Consider the following 21,191-nt stretch of genomic DNA (forward strand, 5'->3'; position numbering starts at 1 on the left):
ATTGATTACTGCATTGTTGGGTTTAGAGCTGACAAGAAAGGCATTTCACTGTACTTGTGCACGTGACATTAAAACTTGACATTTGAAACTTTATTTCATCATGGAAAACTCTTTGTTTGCTTCCATGCTGTCAGCTGAAGTATACAGTACCTTTGTCTTCTTAGTATGGAATCAAGCTGGTAACTGTTTCATCACCAGTCATCTCTCAAAGGTACCCAACTCCTCATGCAATGTACTGCTAATGTTTCCCCCATAGACTTACCCTCTCTTAGACTGTAAGTCAGTTAACCACATCTCACTTTGGTCAAAATCATTCTAATGCATCACAGTACTGACTGTCCTGTCTGCCTGTCTGTCTGTCCTGTCTGTCCTGGCTGTCTGTCTGTCTGTCCTGTCTGTCTGTATTTCATTACCACAGGCTCAGTGCTGGGTTTGGTTACATCTAGCTATAGGAGGTGACTATGAGGAGAGAGAGTGATGAGAGCTTACTAATTGGATCAATGAGAGTATAATTACTTTGGTTTCAGGCACAATCAACTGAGTGGGGCTTGTCCTGCATATACCGTAATGAAAGTATTTTTTTACTGTCTCTCGCAGTTTCTCTAGGAGGTATGTTGTCTGTGTTATTATTATAATTCACAGTGGCTGTACGATTTTCATTAATAACCTTTGTGCCCACAGTATACAGTAAGTATCAACAAAACATGTACAATGCCTGGTAGTTGAGAGCAAGATTGTTTTATTTCCTGCTGTTAGTATATGTAAATTAAGTTTCAGTTTAGTTTGATAGGTTTTTTTTCTTCTTGACTTCTGCTTTTAGTTTAAAATAGCCTTCATTGAGACTGTAGGGGGAAAGACTAAACCCCCTTCATCTCTCTGCCTCGGTGCACTAAAATAAATGACTGCATGGTACTGTCAAATATAAATCAAACATAGGTTTTGGTATCCTCAGATTCTCTCAGGATCAGCTCTCTCTTTAGTCTTTCTAAACAGCTCATTGTAAAACAGAACCTAGTCAGTTAGTTTAGTATTAGGCAACAGCATAACCAGGATATAAGAGTTGCAAAGGATGTCACCAGTGTTTTGCCTGTGTTTGTGTATCTCAGTGTTAGTAGGATGAATGGGCTCATTCTCCATAGAAAGCTCTCAGCTATTTGCCTTAATTATCTACAAAAATCAATCACCAAGGCCTTAGAAACGAAGCAGACTTTGAAAAGAAATGCTCTTCTCAGTATATTTAGAGTCCCTTTTGGTAAGTCATGGATATAGGTATGGATCTATCCCGCTGCAGCCTATATGTGACATCATATTGTGAAGTCAAATATAAACCTCAGCCTATTTTACCATGCAGTGTTTTTGTTTTCTAGAATCATTATTCTTCGTTCTTATGAGACATCTCAACATTTCTGGGATTCTGATATTAAAATATTTTGACAAAATCATAATTTCTCCTTCACGTCCACAATAATGAGTATAAATGATAAGGCGATCCTCTAAATAGGTTCTATTATGTCCCACTAGTGGGGGTTTCCGTAAGGATCAGAAGGAGGAGAGGTGCCCCTCCATGGCTCTGTCCTCCATTTAAGTGAACATTTGAGTGAACACTGTCAAAGAACAGGTTCATATTCTCCAACGAGTAATCAACATTACATGGGTTGTCACGACAACCAGCCATAATTCAGAATGCCTCAGATGGGTCTCCACCTCAGGCAGAAGAAATAGCCTTGAGATCTGAGCAGATGCTGAGACAGCCAGCCAATCACAGGTGAGCAAGGGGAAAAAGATGACATCATAGGAAAATTAGGGCAAATTAAGTGAGTCTGTGGTTTGTCGTCACCGCCCCTCCAGGAAGCCAGAGAGGGATAAATAGCAACTGTATCACATTCAAGGATACTCACACTGCTCCCAGGGCAGGTCTGATGGTTTTGACTAGCAGAAGTGACTTTTCGTAGCATGTTAGGAGAACTTACGCAGCAGGTTAAGAGAATTAACGTGGCAGGTTAGGAGACGTAGGTTAAGGTTAGGAAACATTTTAGGGTTAGGGTTAGCTAAAATGCCAAAGTGATCCCTAACGCGACTCAAAAATATCTAGCTACAACCACGCCTGCCCTGAGAACAGTGTTGGTTTCCACTAATGTGATTTTGCTAAATGGCATCCATCCATCAGAGTCTAGTTAAGCTTCCACCACCATCAACAAAACACCAAATGATGGAATTTCTCACTGAAGAATGATGTCGCGTCCCTCCAATAGAGTTCCAGACACTTGTAGAATCTATGCAAAGACACATTGAAGCTGTTCTGGTGGTGGCCCAACGCCCTATTAAGACACTTTGTTGGTGTTTCCTTAAATTCTAGTTGTACCTATAGATGTAGGATCTTAATTTGAGACAGTTTGCTACAGCAGGAAAATAATCCTGGAGCGACTTGAAATGTGAATTATTATTGATTATAAATATGGACATTTCTATAGGGGTTTATAGATTTTTCGTAAGGGAAAATCAAGTCTGAAATATCTAAGTGGAAATTACAAACTACAGAAGCCTTTTTCAACCTTAACCTTAAACATTTTAAATTTCCTGCATTGCAAGAAAGTTATCCTGCAACAGGGTGATCAAATTAAGATCCTGCATATGTACCTCCGTCTAGGGGACAACTACAGTCCACTATGGTTATATTCCACCACAAGACTGGCAGGGTCCACGAACTGTAAAACAAACAGTCAACACATTTATGCAGCATGATATTGAGACCATTTGAAATGCAACCTGATATTGTGGAACTATTACCAACTGAGTGTTAATCAATGAAGGTCTAATTCGTGTCATGAGAAAGGTAGGCGTATGTAGGTACTGTAACTGCATATTATGTTTCTGTTACGCTTTGATAGCATTTTAACATTTTAAGTGTAATAGACAGATTTAAAGTAAAAACTAGCAAAATAAGAAAGAGGAAAATATTTTAGTCATTCAGACATGAGAGTGTTAGAAAAAAAGATATGGAAATATAATCCAACCTTCCTCCTCTCTCTCGCTGAGCTGGTTTTGTCTGTCAAACAAAAGAACAACTCTGTCTGCCTCTCTCCCTCTCTGCCTCCTCCCCCAGAGCTGCTGCCTTCATTAACATGTACCCTCCCAGCCAATGGACTGAGCAGGGCGGATGACATCATGGGCTAGGAAACAGTAAGCGGCCAGTGAAGAATCCAGCCTGCCAAACAAGACTGAGTTTGGGGTCAGGAACCGGTCTGACAAGAGAATGGCAGTCCTGCACGTAAACTGTCAATAGGACTGTATATTTGAGGATGAACCTACCAGAACACTGGATCCAAAGTCGACACACCGAACAAGAGAATGTCAAGACATATTTCAGGTAATCCCTTGTCTGTGTTTGCAATAGAGGATGTGGATGGCAGAGGGAGGGGGGTTCTGTGGGGGGTGCTTTGTAGCCTTCTTTCTCTTCCTCCCTGCATTCTGCCCTGCTGGAGAGAAGGAGGAGGGGGGGGGGGCGGCAGCTGTGTTGATCTACCTATCACTGTGAGAGGGAGAGAGAGAGAGAGATTGGATGCCTGCATCAGTGGATTGGTTTTAAATGTCGTTACTGGCCAGCTCAATGTTATCAACCCCCGTCCCCTCCATCCTTCCCTGGATTTTATGGACCCCCTGTGTTTCACAAAAAGCATCTTTGTTGATGTGAGAGTCTGAATCATTGGCGTTTGTCAGGGCCGTGTGTGTCTGTGTGTGTGGATGTGCGTGTGGGCGCGAGCCAGCCCTGTAGCAGAGCAGCAGCTGCAGTGGTAACACAGTAACAAAAAGAGGCAATGCTATTTTGGGTGGTGAGGTGTGAGACGGATGGCGGATGGATCTGGGGTGTAGATGCTGGGGATGGATGGATCTGGGGTGTAGATGCTGGGGATGGATGGGGAGTGATGGATCTGGGGTGTAGATGCTGGGGATGGATGGATCTGGGGTGTAGATGCTGGGGATGGATGGGGAGTGATGGATCTGGGGTGTAGATGCTGGGAATGGATGGGGAGTGATGGATCTGGGGTGTAGATGCTGGGGATGGATGGGGAGTGATGGATCTGGGGTGTAGATGCTGGGAATGGATGGGGAGTGATGGATCTGGGGTGTAGATGCTGGGAATGGATGGGGAGTGATGGATCTGGGGTGTAGATGCTGGGAATGGATGGGGAGTGATGGATCTGGGGTGTAGATGCTGGGAATGGATGGGGAGTGATGGATCTGGGGTGTAGATGCTGGGGATGGATGGGGAGTGATGGATCTGGGGTGTAGATGCTGGGGATGGATGGGGAGTGATGGATCTGGGGTGTAGATGCTGGGAATGGATGGGGAGTGATGGATCTGGGGTGTAGATGCTGGGAATGGATGGGGAGTGATGGATCTGGGGTGTAGATGCTGGGAATGGATGGGGAGTGATGGATGGTTTTTATGTGCACAGGGACAGCCCTTTGTTATCAATGGGATGCTGCCTCTGGACCCACTTTATTTAGGGAGGTTTTTAAAGAAATGATAGATGTTGTTTCTCTCTCCACATTCAGACACAGAGAGCAGTGGCTCGTTCTGTCTCCTGGTTTAAACATGGATGTGTGGAGAGCTTTCATGGCCGTCCTGCCAGCTGGGAGATATACAGCATCTGGTCACCTGACTGAGATGGGGATGGGGGCGGGGAGGGAGTGTGGGTGGGGGCTGCTTCTGTGGGAGCTGAGTTATCCTGCCTCAGCCTCACTGAGGGAGGGGTATTGGGTCGGTCAGTCATCCAACCATTCTATCCATCACACTGGGCTACTGTTCATTTACACGCTGGCGTCAGAGTAGGATAGAGTAGGGCTGAGAGGACGAGTGAGAGATTCCACCTCTTCCTAGTAGCACAGTCATCCCCATGTTTGTGTGAAGCACAGCCTTCTGGGAAACCTGTTCCCTGTAGGAGAAGAATGCTGGGACGGTGTCTGGGTGATGGCGGAGCTGGGAAGAGGAGGATGTGGGAATGGAGGAGGAGTGATAGAGTGGGGGAAGGTGTTGTTCCCTGTGTGTGTGGGATGTGGTGTGTGTGTGCGTGTGTGTGTTGAGCTGTGGTGTTGATACAGACATCAGGAGTGTTATATCTATTAATATCCACCCATCTAGCCCAACACCTGCTCCATCTCTCTCAACTCTTCACTCACAACGATGACACAGAACTAAAACAGCCTCTAGACCTTACATTTCCTCATTGTTGAAATTTTCTATCAGCATGGCCCATAAAACTAGGAACTACTTTAGCTATTGAGAGGATCCTGTGTGTGTGAAAGGTGCAAGGCCTCTCATTGCATAGAAACATAGATCCAGCTCCCCATTCTAATTCCTTTCTATTTTATTTTAATCTGTCAATGTAGAGCCATAGAAACATTGTGATTATAACAGCAGTTTATTGACAGTATTATCTAGTCAAGTGGAATTGAAGACCTGTTATATCATGACGGTCCTCAGGTTGTTGCTGGGTGACAGACAGACAGACAGACAGACAGACAGAAAGACAGACAGACAGACAGACAGACAGACAGACAGACAGACAGACAGACAGACAGACAGTGTTTTTGACATGTAGCAGAGGGAGGAAAGACAGGAAGAGATGCTGTGTGTAATAGTCCTTCAGAGAATATGTGTTTATTGTCTGTCTGGAGTCACAGTGTCTGATCCAAGATCAGAAGTTGGCTCTGTCACATCGTTCACTGTGTTGGCAGTCTGGAACACTGGGCCTTACAGGACACATGCATTATCTATGGATGCACCAGCTCTCTCTCTGCTCATCCACATAGACGTATGAGATTAGGGTTTTACTCCCACCTGCCTGACTATAATGGGCATTATTGAAAAGAACTCAAGGTTAAAGGGCTGTGAGTATGAAAAATGAGCTACGCTGAACCCTTGATTACCATACAATACCTGTAGGCAATATATTCATGGATTTGTACCCTATGTTCTGACTGATTATAGTTGCCTGTTAAGACCCACAGGCTCTATCTAGTAAGTCAGTGCTTTATATTCCACCCTAGTCCTGAAGCCATGGCTAATCATTTTCTGTTGGACTGGTGTAGATCTGGATAATCAAGACCACCGCTTTCCTCATCCAAACAGTGATGGGGGTGTGTGCGTATGCGCGCGCGCGCTGGTGTGTGTGTGTGTGTGTGACAGTGAGTGTGAGGTGGGGGCGTCATAATTGATGGGTAGAACTGAGAGGGGTGCTGCTGAGGCTTATCCCCACAGGAGGGAGGCCGTGTAGAGGGGGGCTTGATAAGGAAATGGATGGATGACCAGACCGAGGAGAGGAGAGGGTACAGTAGAGGAGGAGAGGGTACAGTAGAGGAGGAGAGAGGACTGTAGGGGATAAGAGAGGACAGTAGAGGAGAAGAGAGAGGAGAGGAGAGAAGATATTAGAGGAGAGGAGACGACAGGAGAGGCGAGAGAACAGTATGAGAGCGAGGACAGTGGAGGAGAGGACAGTAGAGGAGATGAGAGGACAGTAGAGGAGAGGAGAGAGGACAGTAGATGAGATGAGAGTGGAGGAGAATAGAGGACAGTAGAGGAGAGGACAGTAGATGAGAGGAGAGAGGACCGTGGAGGAGAGAGGACGAGAGAGGAGAGGACAGCGGAGGAGAGAGGAGAGGAGAGGAGAGAGGGCAGTAGAGGAGAATAGAGGACTGTAGTCGAGAGAGGAGAGGACAGTAGAGGAGAGGAGGAGAGGAGAAAGGAGACAACAGTAGAGCAGAAAGACAATAGAGGAGAGAGGAGAGGAGAGGAGAGAGGGCAGTAGAGGAGAATAGAGGACTGTAGTCGAGAGAGGAGAGGAGAGGAGACAGTAGAGTAGAGGATAGTAGAGGAAAGGAGAGGACAGTAGAGTAGAGGAGAGGACAGTAGAGTAGAGAAGAGGGCAGTAGAGGAGAGGAGAGAAGACAGTAGAGTAGAGGATAGTAGAGGAGAGGACAGTAGAGTAGAGAAGAGGGCAGTAGAGGAGAGGAGAGGATAGTAGAGGACAGGATAGTAGAGAGGACAGTAAAGAAGAGTAGTGGAGAGGACAGTAGAGTAGAGGAGAGGACAGTAGAGTAGAGAAGAGGGCAGTAGAGGAGAGGATAGTAGAGGAGAGGATAGTAGAGGAGAGGAGAGGAGAGAGGACAGTAAAGAAGAGTAGAAGAGAGGACAGTAGAGTAGAGAAGAGGGCAGGAGAGGAGAGGAGAGAAGATACTAGAGTAGAGGATAGTAGAGGAAAGGAGAGGACAGTAGAGTAGAGAAGAGGATAGTAGAGTAGAGGAGAATACAGTAGAGTAGAGAAGAGGGCAGTAGAGGAGAGGATAGTAGAGGAGAGGATAGGAGAGGAGAGGAGAGAGGACAGTAAAGAAGAGTAGAGGAGAGGACAGTAGAGTAGAGAAGAGGGCAGGAGAGGATAGTAGAGGAGAGGAGAGGACAGTAGAGTAGAGAAGAGGGCAGTAGAGGAGAGGAGTGAAGACAGTAGAGTAGAGGATAGTAGAGTAGAAGATAGTAGAGGAAAGGAGAGGACAGTAGAGAAGAGGAGAGAAGACAGTAGAGTAGAGGATAGTAGAGGAGAGGATAGTAGAGTAGAGGAGAGGATAGGTAGAGGAAAGGAGAGGACAGTAGAGTAGAGAAGAGGGCAGGAGAGGAGAGAAGATAGTAGAGTAGAGGATAGTAGAGGAAAGGAGAGGACAGTAGAGTAGAGAAGAGGATAGTAGAGTAGAGTAGAGTAGAGTAGAGAAGAGGGCAGTAGAGGAGAGGATAGTAGAGGAGAGGATAGGAGAGGAGAGGAGAGAGGACAGTAAAGAAGAGTAGAGGAGAGGACAGTAGAGTAGAGAAGAGGGCAGGAGAGGATAGTAGAGGAGAGGAGAGGACAGTAGAGTAGAGAAGAGGGCAGTAGAGTAGAGGAGAGAAGATAGTAGAGTAGAGGATAGTAGAGGAAAGGAGAGGACAGTAGAGTAGAGAAGAGGATAGTAGAGTAGATGATAATACAGTAGAGTAGAGAAGAGGGCAGTAGAGGAGAGGATAGTAGAGGAGAGGATAGGAGAGGAGAGGAGAGAAGACAGTAAAGAAGAGTAGAGGAGAGGACAGTAGAGTAGAGAAGAGGGCAGGAGAGGATAGTAGAGGAGAGGACAGTAGAGAAGAGGGCAGTAGAGTAGAGGATAGTAGAGGAGAGGAGAGGACAGTAGAGGAGAGGAGAGGAGAGGAGAGGAGAGGATAGTAGAGGAGAGGAGAGGATAGGATGGTAGAGGAGAGGATAGTAGAGGAGAGGAGAGGACAGTAGAGAAGAGGATAGTAGAGGAGAGGATAGTAGAGGAGAGGATAGTAGAGGAGAGGATAGTAGAGGAGAGGAGAGGATAGTAGAGGAGAGGATAGGATAGTAGAGGAGAGGATAGGATAGTAGAGGAGAGGAGAGGATAGTAGAGTAGAGGATAGTAGAGGAGAGGAGAGGATAGTAGAGGAGAGGAGAGGAGAGGATAGTAGAGGAGAGGAGAGGATAGTAGAGGAGAGGAGAGGATAGTAGAGGAGAGGATAGGATAGTAGAGGAGAGGATAGGATAGTAGAGCAGAGGAGAGGATAGTAGAGGAGAGGATAGGATAGTAGAGGAGAGGATAGTAGAGGAGAGGAGAGGAGACAGTAGAGTAGAGGATAGTAGAGTAGAAGATAGTAGAGGAAAGGAGAGGACAGTAGAGTAGAGAAGAGGGCAGTAGAGGAGAGGAGAGAAGACAGTAGAGTAGAAGATAGTAGAGGAAAGGAGAGGACAGTAGAGTAGAGAAGAGGGCAGTAGAGGAGAGGAGAGAAGACAGTAGAGTAGAGGATAGTAGAGTAGAGGAAAGGAGAGGACAGTAGAGAAGAGGAGAGAAGACAGTAGAGGAGAGGATAGTAGAGGAGGGGATAGGTAGAGGACAGTAGAGTAGAGAAGAGGGCAGTAAAGGAGAGGAGAGAAGACAGTAGAGGAGAGGATAGTAGAGGATAGGATAGTAGAGTAGAGGATAGTAGAGGAAAGGAGAGGACAGTAGAGGAGAGGAGAGAAGACAGTAGAGTAGAGGATAGTAGAGGAGAGGATAGTAGAGTAGAGAAGAGGGCAGTAGATGAGAGGAGAGAAGACAGTAGAGTAGAGGATAGTAGAGTAGAAGATAGTAGAGGAAAGGAGAGGACAGTAGAGTAGAGAAGAGGGCAGTAGAGGAGAGGAGAGAAGACAGTAGAGTAGAGGATAGTAGAGTAGAAGATAGTAGAGGAAAGGAGAGGACAGTAGAGAAGAGGAGAGAAGACAGTAGAGTAGAGGATAGTAGAGGAGAGGATAGTAGAGTAGAGGAGAGGATAGGTAGAGGAAAGGAGAGGACAGTAGAGTAGAGAAGAGGGCAGTAGAGGAGAGGAGAGAAGATAGTAGAGTAGAGGATAGTAGAGGAGAGGATAGTAGAGGAAAGGAGAGAACAGTAGAGTAGAGAAGAGGACAGTAGAGGAGAGAAAGTAGAGGAGAGGATAGTAGAGGAGAGGATAGTAGAGTAGAGAAGAGGGCAGTAGAGGAAAGGAGAGGACAGTAGAGTAGAGGAGAGGATAGGTAGAGGAAAGGAGAGGACAGTAGAGTAGAGAAGAGGGCAGTAGAGGAGAGGAGAGAAGACAGTAGAGGAGAGGAGTCCACTGACTGTCAATGCTTTGTGCTCAAACCCAGCTCAGTACTTACTCACTGAGCAGCAGTCTCCACAATCTCCACCCAAATAAACATAACATCTCCTGACAACAGACTATCAAGGCCCACTGTTGCAGCTGAATACAAAGGTCCACTCTCTGACTCAGGTTGCAACACCTGGGATTGGAAAAGGAGGTTGCAGGACACCTGTGGTTAAGCTCCTGGGGGCAAAAGAAAGGAGACTGGCTTTTCACAACACTTCCAGCATGTAGTTCCATGGGTCTCACCCTCATTGACACCTCACACCTTCAGGCCTGACTGTCCACATTAACCACATACTGTTTGCTCCTCATGTGTCACAGCTGTTTCAGTAGCCCCTCTCTGCAACCATCACATAGACAACACATAGAACATATACAAACTAGTGGTCAGTTATTTAAAAATATATATATATTTCACCTTTATTTAACCAGGTAGGCCAGTTGAGAACAAGTTCTCATTTAAAACTGCGACCTTGCCAAGATGAAGCAAAGCAGTGCGAGACAAACAGAAGAGTTACACATGGGATAAACAAACGTACAGTCAATAACACAATAGAGAAATCTATATACAGTGTGTGTAAATCTAGTAAGATTAGGGAGGTAAGGCAATAAATAGGCCATAGTGGCAAAATAATTACAATTTAGCATTAACACTGGAGTGATAGATGTGCAGAAGAGGCAAAGGAGAAAAAAAATAACAATATGGGGATGAGGTAGTTGGGCGGGCTATTTACAGATGGGCTGTGTACAGGTGCAATGATCGGTAAGCTGCTCTGCCAGTTGATGCTTAAAGTTAGTGAGGGAGATATAAGTCTCCAGCTTCAGTGATTTTTGCAATTCGTTCCAGTCATTTGCAGCAGAGAACGGGATTGAAAGGCAGCCAAAGGGGGAGTTGGCTTTGGGGATGACCAGTGAAATATATCTGCTGGAGCACGTGCTACGGGTGGGTGTTGCTATGGTGACCAGTAAGCTGAGATAAGGTGGGGCTTTACCTAGCAAAGACTTATAGATGACCTGGAGCAAGTGAGTTTGGCAATGAATAGGTAGTGAGGGCCAGCCAACGAGAGCATACAGGTCGCAGTGGTGGGTAGTATATAGGGCTTTGGTGACAGAATGGATGGCACTGTGATAGACTACATCCAACTTGCTAAATAGAGTGTTGGAGGCTATTTTGTAAATGACATCGCCGAAGTCAAGAATCGTTAGGATAGTCAGTTTTACGAGGGTATGTTTGGCAGCATAAGTGAAGGAGGCTTTGTTGCAAAATAGGAAGCCGATTCTAGATTTAACTTTGGATTGGAGATGCTTAATGTGTGTCTGGAAGGAGAGTTTACAATCTAACCAGACACCTAGGTCAGAACCGTCCAGAGTACTGATGCTGGACGGGAGGGCGGGTGCGGGCAGTGATCGGTTGAAGAGCATGCATTTAGTTTTACTTGCATTTAAGAGTGGTTGGAGGCCACGGAAGGAGTGTTGTATGGCATTGAAGCTCGTCTGGATGTTTGTTAACATAGTGTCCAAAGAAGGGACAGAAGTATGCAGAATGGTGTCGTCTGCGTAGAGGTTGATCAGAGAATCACCAGCAGCAAGAGCGACATCATTGATGTATACAGAGAAGAGAGTCGTCATGAGAATTGAACCCTGTGGCACCCCCATAGAGACTGCCAGAGGTCCGGACAACAGACCCTCCTATTTGACACACTGAACTCTATCTGAGAAGTAGTTGGTGAACCAGGCGAGGCAGTCATTTGAGAATCCAAGGCTGTTGAGTTTGCCCATAAGTATGCGGCGATTGACAGAGTCGAAAGCCTTGGCCAGGTCGATGAAGACGGCTGCACAGTACTGCGTTTTATCGATGGCAGTTATGATATTGTTTAGGACCTTGAGCGTGGCTGAGGTGCACCCATGACCAGCTCTGAAACCAGATTGCATAGCGGAGAAGGTACAGTGGGATTCAAAATGGTCGGTGATCTGTTTGTTAACTTGGCTTTTGAAGACCTTAGAAAGACAGGGTAGGATAGATATAGGTCTGTAACAGTTTGGGTCTAGAGTGTCTCCCCCTTTGAAGAGGGGGATGATGGTGGCAGCTTTCCAATCTTTGAGGATCTCAGACAATATGTAAGAGAGGTAGAACAGGCTAGTAATAGGGGTTGCAACAATTGCTGCAAATCATTTTAGAAAGAGAGGGTCCAGATTGTCTAGCCCAGCTGTTTTGTAGGGGTCCAGATTTTGCAGCTCTTTCAGAACATCAGCTATCTGGATTTGGGTGAAGGAGATGTGGGGGAGACTTGGGCGGGTTGCTGTGGGGGGTGCAGTGCTGTTGACCGGGGTAGGGGTTGCCAGGTGGAAAGCATGGCCAGCCGTAGAAAAATGCATTTTGAAATTCTCAATTATTGTAGATTTATCAGTGGTGACAGTGTTTCCTAGCCTCAGTGCAGTGGGTAGCTGGGAGGTGGTGCTCTTATTCTCCATGGACTTTACAGTGTCCCAGAACTTTTTGTGCTACAGGATGCAAATTTCTGTTTGTGAAAGCTAGCCTTTGTTTTCCTAACTACCTGTGTATATTGGTTTCTAACTTCCCTGAGAAGTTATATATCGCGGGGGCTATTCGATGCTAATGCAGTACACCACAGGATGTTTTTGTGCTGATCAAGGGCAGTCAAGTCTGCAGTGAACCAAGGGCTATATCTGTTCTTAGTTCTACATTTTTTAAATTGGGCATGCTTATTTAAGATGGTGAGGAAAGCACTTTTAAAGAATAACCAAGCATCCTCTACTGATGGAATGAGGTCAATATCCTTCCAGGATACCCTAGCCAGGTCAATTAGAAAGGCCTGCTCGCTGAAGTGTTTTAGGGAGCGCTTGACAGTGATGAGGGGTGGTCGATTGACCGCGGACCCATTACGGACGCAGGCAATGAGGCAGTGATCCTGGTTGAAGACAGCAGAGGTGTATTTAGAGGACAGGTTGGTCAGGATGATATCTATTAGGGTGCCCGTGTTTACGGATTTAGGGTTGTACCTGGTAGGTTCCTTGATATTTTGTGTGAGATTGAGGGCATCTAGCTTAGATTGTAGGACATTGGGGTATTAAGCATATCCCAGTTTAGGTCACCTAACAGTACGAACACCTAAAATAAATGAGGGGCAATTAATTCACATATGGTGTCCAGGACACAGTTGGGGGCTGAGGGGGGTCTATAACAAGTGGCAACAGTTAGAGACTTATTTCTGGAAAGGTGGATTTTTAAAAGTCATAGTTTCTGTCTCTTAATATGAGTGAAATGAGAGATGAGATCAGAATAAGTGCTGTGTGTACAGTATATTAGCTTGCGGTAGTCTATTCATAAGCATACAAAGGCTTGTCCCAGCTAGCCAACAGGTTAGTTGTGGCCTGGCTGCTTGTCCAGTCAGTCACTGCTGTTTGTGTTGACTGTGTGTGCTGTACTACCTCAGGAGAGGTCAGGATGGGGGTTGGTTGGTGTGTGTAACCCAACGCATGGGGCTTATCTTACATCACCTCAGCCAACTCCTAACAAAAGCTCCAGAAGACCAAGCGCCTTGTCTCTGCCTGCAGCTTGTCAGCTGGCCACCAGAAATGTGATATTACATACAGATAGACCTCCATTCGTCTACTTAGGATAGTAATGTTGCATGGTCTTAGAACACGTTGGGCTCTATTTGAACAAACCTGAAACAATGGTCAAACTATGTGCAGGAGGTAGCGTTATAGGTTCAGTAGTGTGTTAGAAATATTTTTGCTATTGACACTGTCACAGTTATCATCGCACTTGCTGCCTGCCGTTGGCGCGAAAGGGCTGGGTTTTGATGAATAAACACTTTGTGGATGTGTCGAGGCTTGGCCCTTCACTGGCCAATCAGAACGAGCTCCATGGCGAAAGACGTGGTTACGTCAAGCTGTGTATTTCCAGTCTTTTATGTATTGCCTTGGAATCAATTCCAATGTTAGTCTGTTATGATTTGTTAAATGGCTTACATAAACTAAATAACAAAATGTAGACCTATCTTTGCTAAATACTTTAACCATTTGCAGTCCAAATTGTTCTAAATAATTGCATGGCTTTAATAGTTTTCACACTGTTTATAGGGGCTAGCCTACTGCAAATTGCATTATGGCTGAGCATGGACATGCCAAAAATGGTCAATAAGCAATATTAAATGGATTATTGATAAAGCCTAAAAAGAGAACAAATAATTCAAATCAAATTCTAACCAAAACGAAACAGCAACTTGTTTTAAATAGGAAATGTCACACTAACAGGCAACATAAGTTCTCCTCATGGCCATGTAATATTACATCAACACAGACTATGGAGGGGTTTACGCACATCCAAACTTTTCACAGTAGTTGGACAAAGATCCAATTTCAAGAGAAAGGGAGAATGTCCAACCACCGTTATACTGCTCCCCAATAGGCCTAGGGTTTCTGAGCATAATCAGAACCATTTTACAGATCAGATCGCGTTCACACATCTCCAGAAGTAGCATTGCTAGAGCGCCACGGACGTTGTCACCATAAAACCAGGGAGGTGAATCATTCTAATCAGATTGGTTGTAATAATATTTTAACTAAAGCAAGCAATCAGCTTTTTTAAAACAACAACAATAAATGTATGTATGTAAAATGTAATGATATCATGAATAAGGATAAAAAGACAGTCATTGCTGTTGAACCAGCCTTCATTATAGTAGGCTTAAGGCAGGGCTTGGGTTTTTAACATATGAAACAGAAAACAAACCATTTTTACAGGTTATTAGGGTCACCAGTATTCACTAAGGTTCTCCTCTATTGTTTCATGATGGGCATGGACCCATTGCCTACATCATGGAGGAGTTTTTACACACCTCCAAAACGGGACCTGCATGACTAAAATAATGTGGGCCTTCCTACTATGCACAAATAGAACCGTCAGCTCCTGTTTTACTCCTCTCAAACTTGATATTTTAATAAAGCTTTGGTGACTAAGAGCCAAACCCTTTATCAACAGTCTCGACTACTTCACGGTTGCATTGGGCAGACAAAAGAAAGCCTTGATTGAGAAGAGAATATACTAGGTTTTTTACTCAAATAACATTTAATGGGAGTGTTTTATGTTTCTAAATGCAAAGTATACAGGCACCAAAAGCACATTAGGCTATTCTTGTTCCATGTTCATGTGGTTCATATGGTCAGTGTGCATCACAGCTGGATAGGCTGCGTTTCCACTGTCTAAACTCATGCCATAACCAACTGCGTTATGCTAAAACCAGCTATTAGCTGGTCTTAAATATCCCTATCAGTGCTGCCTGAAATTAGCACCATGAATCATGCTTTTTTTAAATTCTCCCCTTTTCTCCCCAATTTCATGGTATCCAATTGTTAGTAGTTACTATCTTGTCTCACCGCTACAACTCCCTTACGGACTCGGGAGAGACGAAGGTTGAAAGTCATGCGTCCTCCGATACACAACCCAACCAAGCCGCACTGCTTCTTAACACAGCGGGCATCCAACCCAGAAGCCAGCCGCACCAATGTGTCGGAGGAAACACCGTGCACCTGGCGACCTGGATAGTGTGCACTGCACCCGGCCCGCCACAGGAGTCACTAGTGCGTGATGAGACAAGGATATCCCTACCGGCGAAACCCTCCCTAACCCGGACAACGCTAGGCCAATTGTGCTTCGCCCCATGGACCTCCCGGTCGCAGCCGGCTGCGACAGAGCCTGGGCGCAAACCCAGAGTCTCTGGTGGCACAGCTAGCACTGCGATGCAGTGCCCTAGACCACTGCGCCACCCGGGAGGCCCGAATCATGCTTTTAAGCACACACCTCAAATATTTCCACCCCGCCTATCTGAGCGCCAGCGAGCTGATATAAGACAGGTAATTGCCGAACATGGTGTTAGAGCTGGAAAATGTCAGTGCCGCCTAACGCCAGCCAAAAAATAGAGCTCTTTGGTGCAGACGACCGCTGGGCAGTGGGCAATGTGCTCTGCCAGAGTGGAGGAGGGAAGTATTGGTGTATGCTTTGGTCCGAGTGTAGTAGTAAAGTGGCCTAGTCTTAAGAAGTGTGCCTACTCCAGTGTTATAGTGTAGTGTGTGGAGCTGTAGTGCTGCAGTGCTGTCAGAGCCACGTCTGTGTACTGGATTAGCATGGAGGCTTGAGAGCCATCTGGCCATTTTGCCTGAGAGAGGGGGAGGTGGGGTGAGGGGGGGGGGGGGGGCGAGGAGGGGGAACACTCACACACTTACACATTGAAATATGTAAATATGTAATATCCTCTGTAGCTCCGTTGATAGAGCTTGGCGCTTGGAATGCCAGGATAGTGGTTTAGATTCCCTGGACCACCCGTACGTAAAATGTAGGCACGCATGAATGTAAGTTGCTTTGGATAAAAGTGTCCGCTAAATCGCACATATTATTATTATTATTATTATTACTTTCAAATCCTCAATGTTCACTTTCAGGGGCAGATTTAGAGTTTCAGCAGGGCTGCCTGAAAATAGCTCATTGATCATCTGAAACTAACACTATTATGAGACAGACTTCTCCAACAGGTCAGTGGAGCCTGAGACAGACAGACAGACAGACAGACAGACAGACAGACAGAGCAGAGCAGAGCAGAGCAGAGCAGAGCAGAGTGGTCCCTGAAGCCGTCTTCTGTGGACGATGCTCAAACTAAACTCTGATGATGATGGTTACTACAGGACGCTTCTAGGAAGCACTCTTCCTCTGGGCCTGTTGTTCAGAAGGAGCATCTGTCTCTTGGCCTATAGTCAGACACCTGAACCCATATAGAACATATCGAAGAGCCACAGGTCTGGGTTCGTGGTATGTGAGCAGAGTATATAAGAGTTTTGTCCACATGCCAAATAGCTAGGTCTGTTTTATCAATCAACACACACACTATCGGGGTTGGGGTGGCTACGGTGAAACGAGCACCATAGCCAATTGTATAGGCAATCCCACAATACCATGTAGGTTCACAGTGTGCTAAGAGCACTCCATCATTTGTAGAATAACCCACTCCTCAAAGAGGCACCATATGGCCATAGTCGAATACACGCAAGCCTGCACACACACACATACACACACTCAATGTATACCTCTGTGTATTTTGGATCTCAGTAAGTGCAAGCCTCCTCCCCAAACAGCTGTGTTTGTGTGATTACCAGTATCAACGAGTCTACAGTGTTACTCATGGACAGATAACACTACTGACCCAGAAGAAATGCCAGGAAAGATTATTGTTTTATTATTGTTGAACGGTCACTGGGTGTAGAGACAATACGTATACTAACACTCACACTTGACCTTTTCCCCTCCCTACCACCACCAGTAGTGGTGTGTGGGTAAAATCACTGAGGAAGCCAAGCCAGTAAAAGAGCCATACTACAACCTGTGTTGTGATAATTGCGTTGTTTGCTCGATAACCTGTTCGTTCATATGTCACTGTAATATACAATAAGGCAGTGACAACAAAAAGACAGTCAAACAGTGGTGAATAAATTCAACTACATATAGGTTTGTGTCATCAAAAAACCAGAGAGCATCATCTGTCCAGTGAAGTCCACAAAGCAAATATTGCATACAAAGAGTTACACACAGAAATCAGTGATATATATGTGTGTGTGTGTGAGTGTGTGTGTGTGTGTGTGTGTGTGTGTGTGTGTGTGTGTGTGTGTGTACACAAGTAAAAAAAAAATGTTGACTCACCCTACTTGTAAACTAGCTGAATGCCAATACCATCCTCCTCTCTTTCATGTTGGCAAAACGGTCTATGGCTCTGTCATACAGTACACGTTTAGTTTTTGTTGTCATAGGCTACCTAGCTAAAATGCTTGCTAGCCTGACTTCCTTGCATGGGCAACAATGAACCAGCTAAGTTTGCTAGTTAGTTAATGTAAGCCTACTAAGCTACATCTAGGCTACATATTGAAATTTAATCATCTCAGGCCAGTGGCACAACATATTCATTTATGGTTGGATCAGAATCTGCATCATAATAATTGGCCTGTACAGAGAATTAGGTCAAAACCACAAGTCCAAATCCCCATCCCCATCCATGGTTTAGGAAAGAACCGATTTAGCAAGCTAGCTACTGCAGGACATCAACAAAAGCAAACCAGAAACAGACATGTTTTTCTGAAAATGATGTTTTTCAAAGGAAGTGATTTGATTGGTCTGATGCCAAATCCAAACAGGCCTTCCTTGGGGGGTGTTTTGCTGCACCAGGACAACCCATAGTTGAGCTCAGCTCAACGCTGATTGGCCAAACGCTTGCTGACATCAATCAATCAAATGTGGCAAAATGTTCTACTCTTTGGATCCAGACAGCATCAGATTCATGGGCTACACATACTGAGACAGACAGGCGCTGTTTCCCTCGTTCTGATGATTTCTCTAGTGAGATACAGCCACCTGTGAGTTGACAGAAAAATCTGAAAACACAGAGAGAAATGAAAGATACATTTTTAAATATATTTATTGGTCAAATATTTGGGAAAGCCTGTCTTCCCTTGGCATCCATGAATAAACGCCACAGATTACCACTGACTTTGCCAATGGCTAATTTATTCCTACTAGTACTGGCTTTGTACTTATGTACTTACTATGACTGAGATACAGTTGAAGTCAGAAGTTTACATACACTTCGGTTGAAATCATTAAAACCAGTTTTTCAACCACTCCACAAATGTCTTGTTAACAAAGTATAGTTTTGGCAAGTTGGTTAGGACATCTACTTTGTGCATGACACAAGTCATTTTTCAGTCAATTGTTTACAGACAGATTATTTCACTTATAATTCACTGTATCACAATTCCAGTGGGTCAGACGTTTACATACACTAAGTTGACTGTGCCTTTAAACAGCTTGGAAAATTCCAGAAAATTATGTCATGGCATTAGAAGCTTCTGATAGGCTAAGTGACATCATTTGAGTCAATTGGAGGTGTACCTGTGGATGTATTTCAAGGCCAACCTTCAAACCCAGTGCCTCTTTGCTTGAGATAATGGGAAAATCAAAAGAAATCAGCCAAGACCTCTGAAAAAGATTGTAGACCCCCACAAGTCTGGTTCATCCTTGGGAGCAATTTCCAAATGTATAAACACTATGGGACCATGCAGCTGTCATACCGCTCAGGAAGGAGACGTGTTCTGTCTCCTAGAGATGAATGTACTTTGGTGCGAAAAGTGCAAATCAATCCCAGAACAACAGCAAAGGACCTTGTGAAGATGCTGGAGGAAACGGGTACAAAAGTATCTATATCCACAGTAAAACGAGTCCTATATTGACATAACCTGAAAGGCCGCTCAGCAAGGAAGAAGCCACTGCTCCAAAACCGCCATAAAAAAGCCAGGCTACGGTTTGAAACTGCACATGGGGACAAAGATCGTACTTTTTGGAGAAATGTCCTCTGGTCTGATGAAACAAAAATAGAAGTGTTTGGCCATAATGACCATCGTTATGTTTGGAGGAAAAAAGGGGAGGCTTGCAAGCCGAAGAACACCATCCCAACCGTGAAGCACAGGGGTGGCAGCATCATGTTGTGGAGGTGCTTTTCTGCAGGTACGACTGGTGCACTTCACAAAATAGATGGCATCATGAGAAGGGAAATTAAGTGGATATATTGAAGCAACATCCCAAGACATCAGTCAGGAAGTTAAAGCTTGGTCGCAAATGGGTCTTCCAAATGGACAATGACCCCAAGCATACTTCCAAAGTTGTGGCTTAAGGACAACAAAGTCAAGGTATTGGAGGGGCCATCACAAAGCCCTGACCTCAATCCCATAGAAATTCTGTGGGCAGAACTGAAAAAGCGTGTGCGTGCAAGGAGGTCTACAAACCTGACTCAGTTACACCAGCTCTGTCAGGAGGAATGGGCCAAAATTCACCCAACTTATTGTGGTAAGCTTGTGGAAGGCTACCCAAAATGTTTGAGCCAAGTTAAACAATTTAAAGGCAATGCTACCAAATACTAATTGAGTGTATGTAAACTTCTGACCCACTGGGAATGTGATGAAAAAAAGAAAAGCTGAAATAAATCATTCCTCTACTATTATTCTGACATTTCACATTCTTAAAATAAAGTGGTGATCCTAACTGACCTAAGACAGGGAATATTTACTAGGATTAAATGTCAGGAATTGTGAAAAACGGAGTTTAAATGTATTTGGCTAAGGTATATGTAAACGTCTGACTTCAACTGTATGTGATTATCCCACCTAGCTATTTTAAGATGATTGCAATAATTGTAAGTTTAGCAGATGCTCTTTGGATAAGAGCATCTGCTAAATTACTAAACATTTAAAAAAAATGTGTATACATTTTTGGTTAATTTTGCATCAGAGAAGCACGTGCAAGATTTCTAGATGGTCAGCAGGTTAGGGCTATCGCTATGCCCTTAAGGGAAGAGTTAATTGCACTCTCTCGCACACACACTAGATACTCACACACACTCGCACACACACTATCTTGCACGTGCCCAAACACACACACACACAGACGCACACGCCACATCCCACCTGTCACCTGTTCTTAGCTGCTGTTGAACTGTGGCTCATTGTGAACCTAATGGACGTCTAGTGGCTGTAAGCAGCACCTGGAGGAGGAGAAGATTGGGACTCTGGAAGGAAGGGAGGTGAAGCTTGTAGAGACAAAGGCTTATATGGTATATATATACGTATTATACGGTATATGAGTCAGAGGAAAAGACAAATCAGAATCACATGGAGTCAATTATCTGTTGATTTTCAAGGAGAACTCCAGACAGCAAGAAATAAGCTTCATCTAAGAGCATACTTGTTTGTGTAAATTTCCCTCTAATATGACCTTATCTCTGCCGTCACTGCACTGTGTTCCTAATTAAATAACATAATGCATGACTGTCAGTAAAAAAAAAAAATTAAACTATACCCAAATCAAAACTTAGATCAGCTATGATATGGCTGCCCTCAGTGGATCAGTGTGAACCTCAGAGTTTTGGAGATCTCTATCTTGTGACTGGTCCCTCTATTGCCCTTGTCTCTGTCAAAGAGAGCCCTTGTTGTCTGTTCAACCCAGGACGGTTTTCTCTCTGTCGGTTCAAGTGAAGAGGGGGGTCAAATTATATTTTCATTCCTTCCATGACATCTGAAGAACAACTCTCAGAGGCTGCCTGGTTTCCGTGGTGACCTTGAAAGGGAAGTCACGCGAGAGGTGAGTGTTTGAGCTGTAAAGAGAAGACATCTGCTATGGTTTGGCATGTGTGTGGTGGTCTGCTCTCTGCTGTGGGCCCTCCTCTGTGCTGGGAGTAGAAAACGTGGCGAGAGAAGGCTATTGTTTTGACACGGCTGCTTATAATTTATAGGCTTTCAACTAATGTGTGAAGAGAGCCAACAACTACAGGTTAAACTCAAATAAAGCATACTGCCTAATGGAAAATAAACCTGGAAAATATCTTGCAGCTCTCACAAAGCCAATACACGCTAAACCAGTTATAATTTTAAAAGATAAAGAT

The 21,191-nt window shown here is 44.7% G+C and overlaps 1 protein-coding gene across 2 annotated transcripts in view; it reads left to right on the top strand.

The window, feature by feature from the left end:
* The first annotated feature begins 3,141 nt into the window (after positions 1–3,141).
* Positions 3,142–21,191, top strand: part of LOC110509413 (serine/threonine-protein kinase PAK 3) — an 87,807-nt gene continuing 69,757 nt past the window's right edge. The window contains exon 1 of one of the 2 annotated variants that reach the window (XM_036967364.2): positions 3,142–3,367. The gene's annotated coding sequence lies outside the window, so the exon portion shown is untranslated. The remainder of the gene's footprint in view (positions 3,368–21,191) is intronic. The other variant, XM_036967363.2, reaches the window with a different exon arrangement.

Source organism: Oncorhynchus mykiss, chromosome 29 (genome assembly GCF_057628025.1).
Source record: "Oncorhynchus mykiss isolate SJ-2025 chromosome 29, ASM5762802v1, whole genome shotgun sequence".
NCBI classification, from domain to species: domain Eukaryota; kingdom Metazoa; phylum Chordata; class Actinopteri; order Salmoniformes; family Salmonidae; genus Oncorhynchus; species Oncorhynchus mykiss.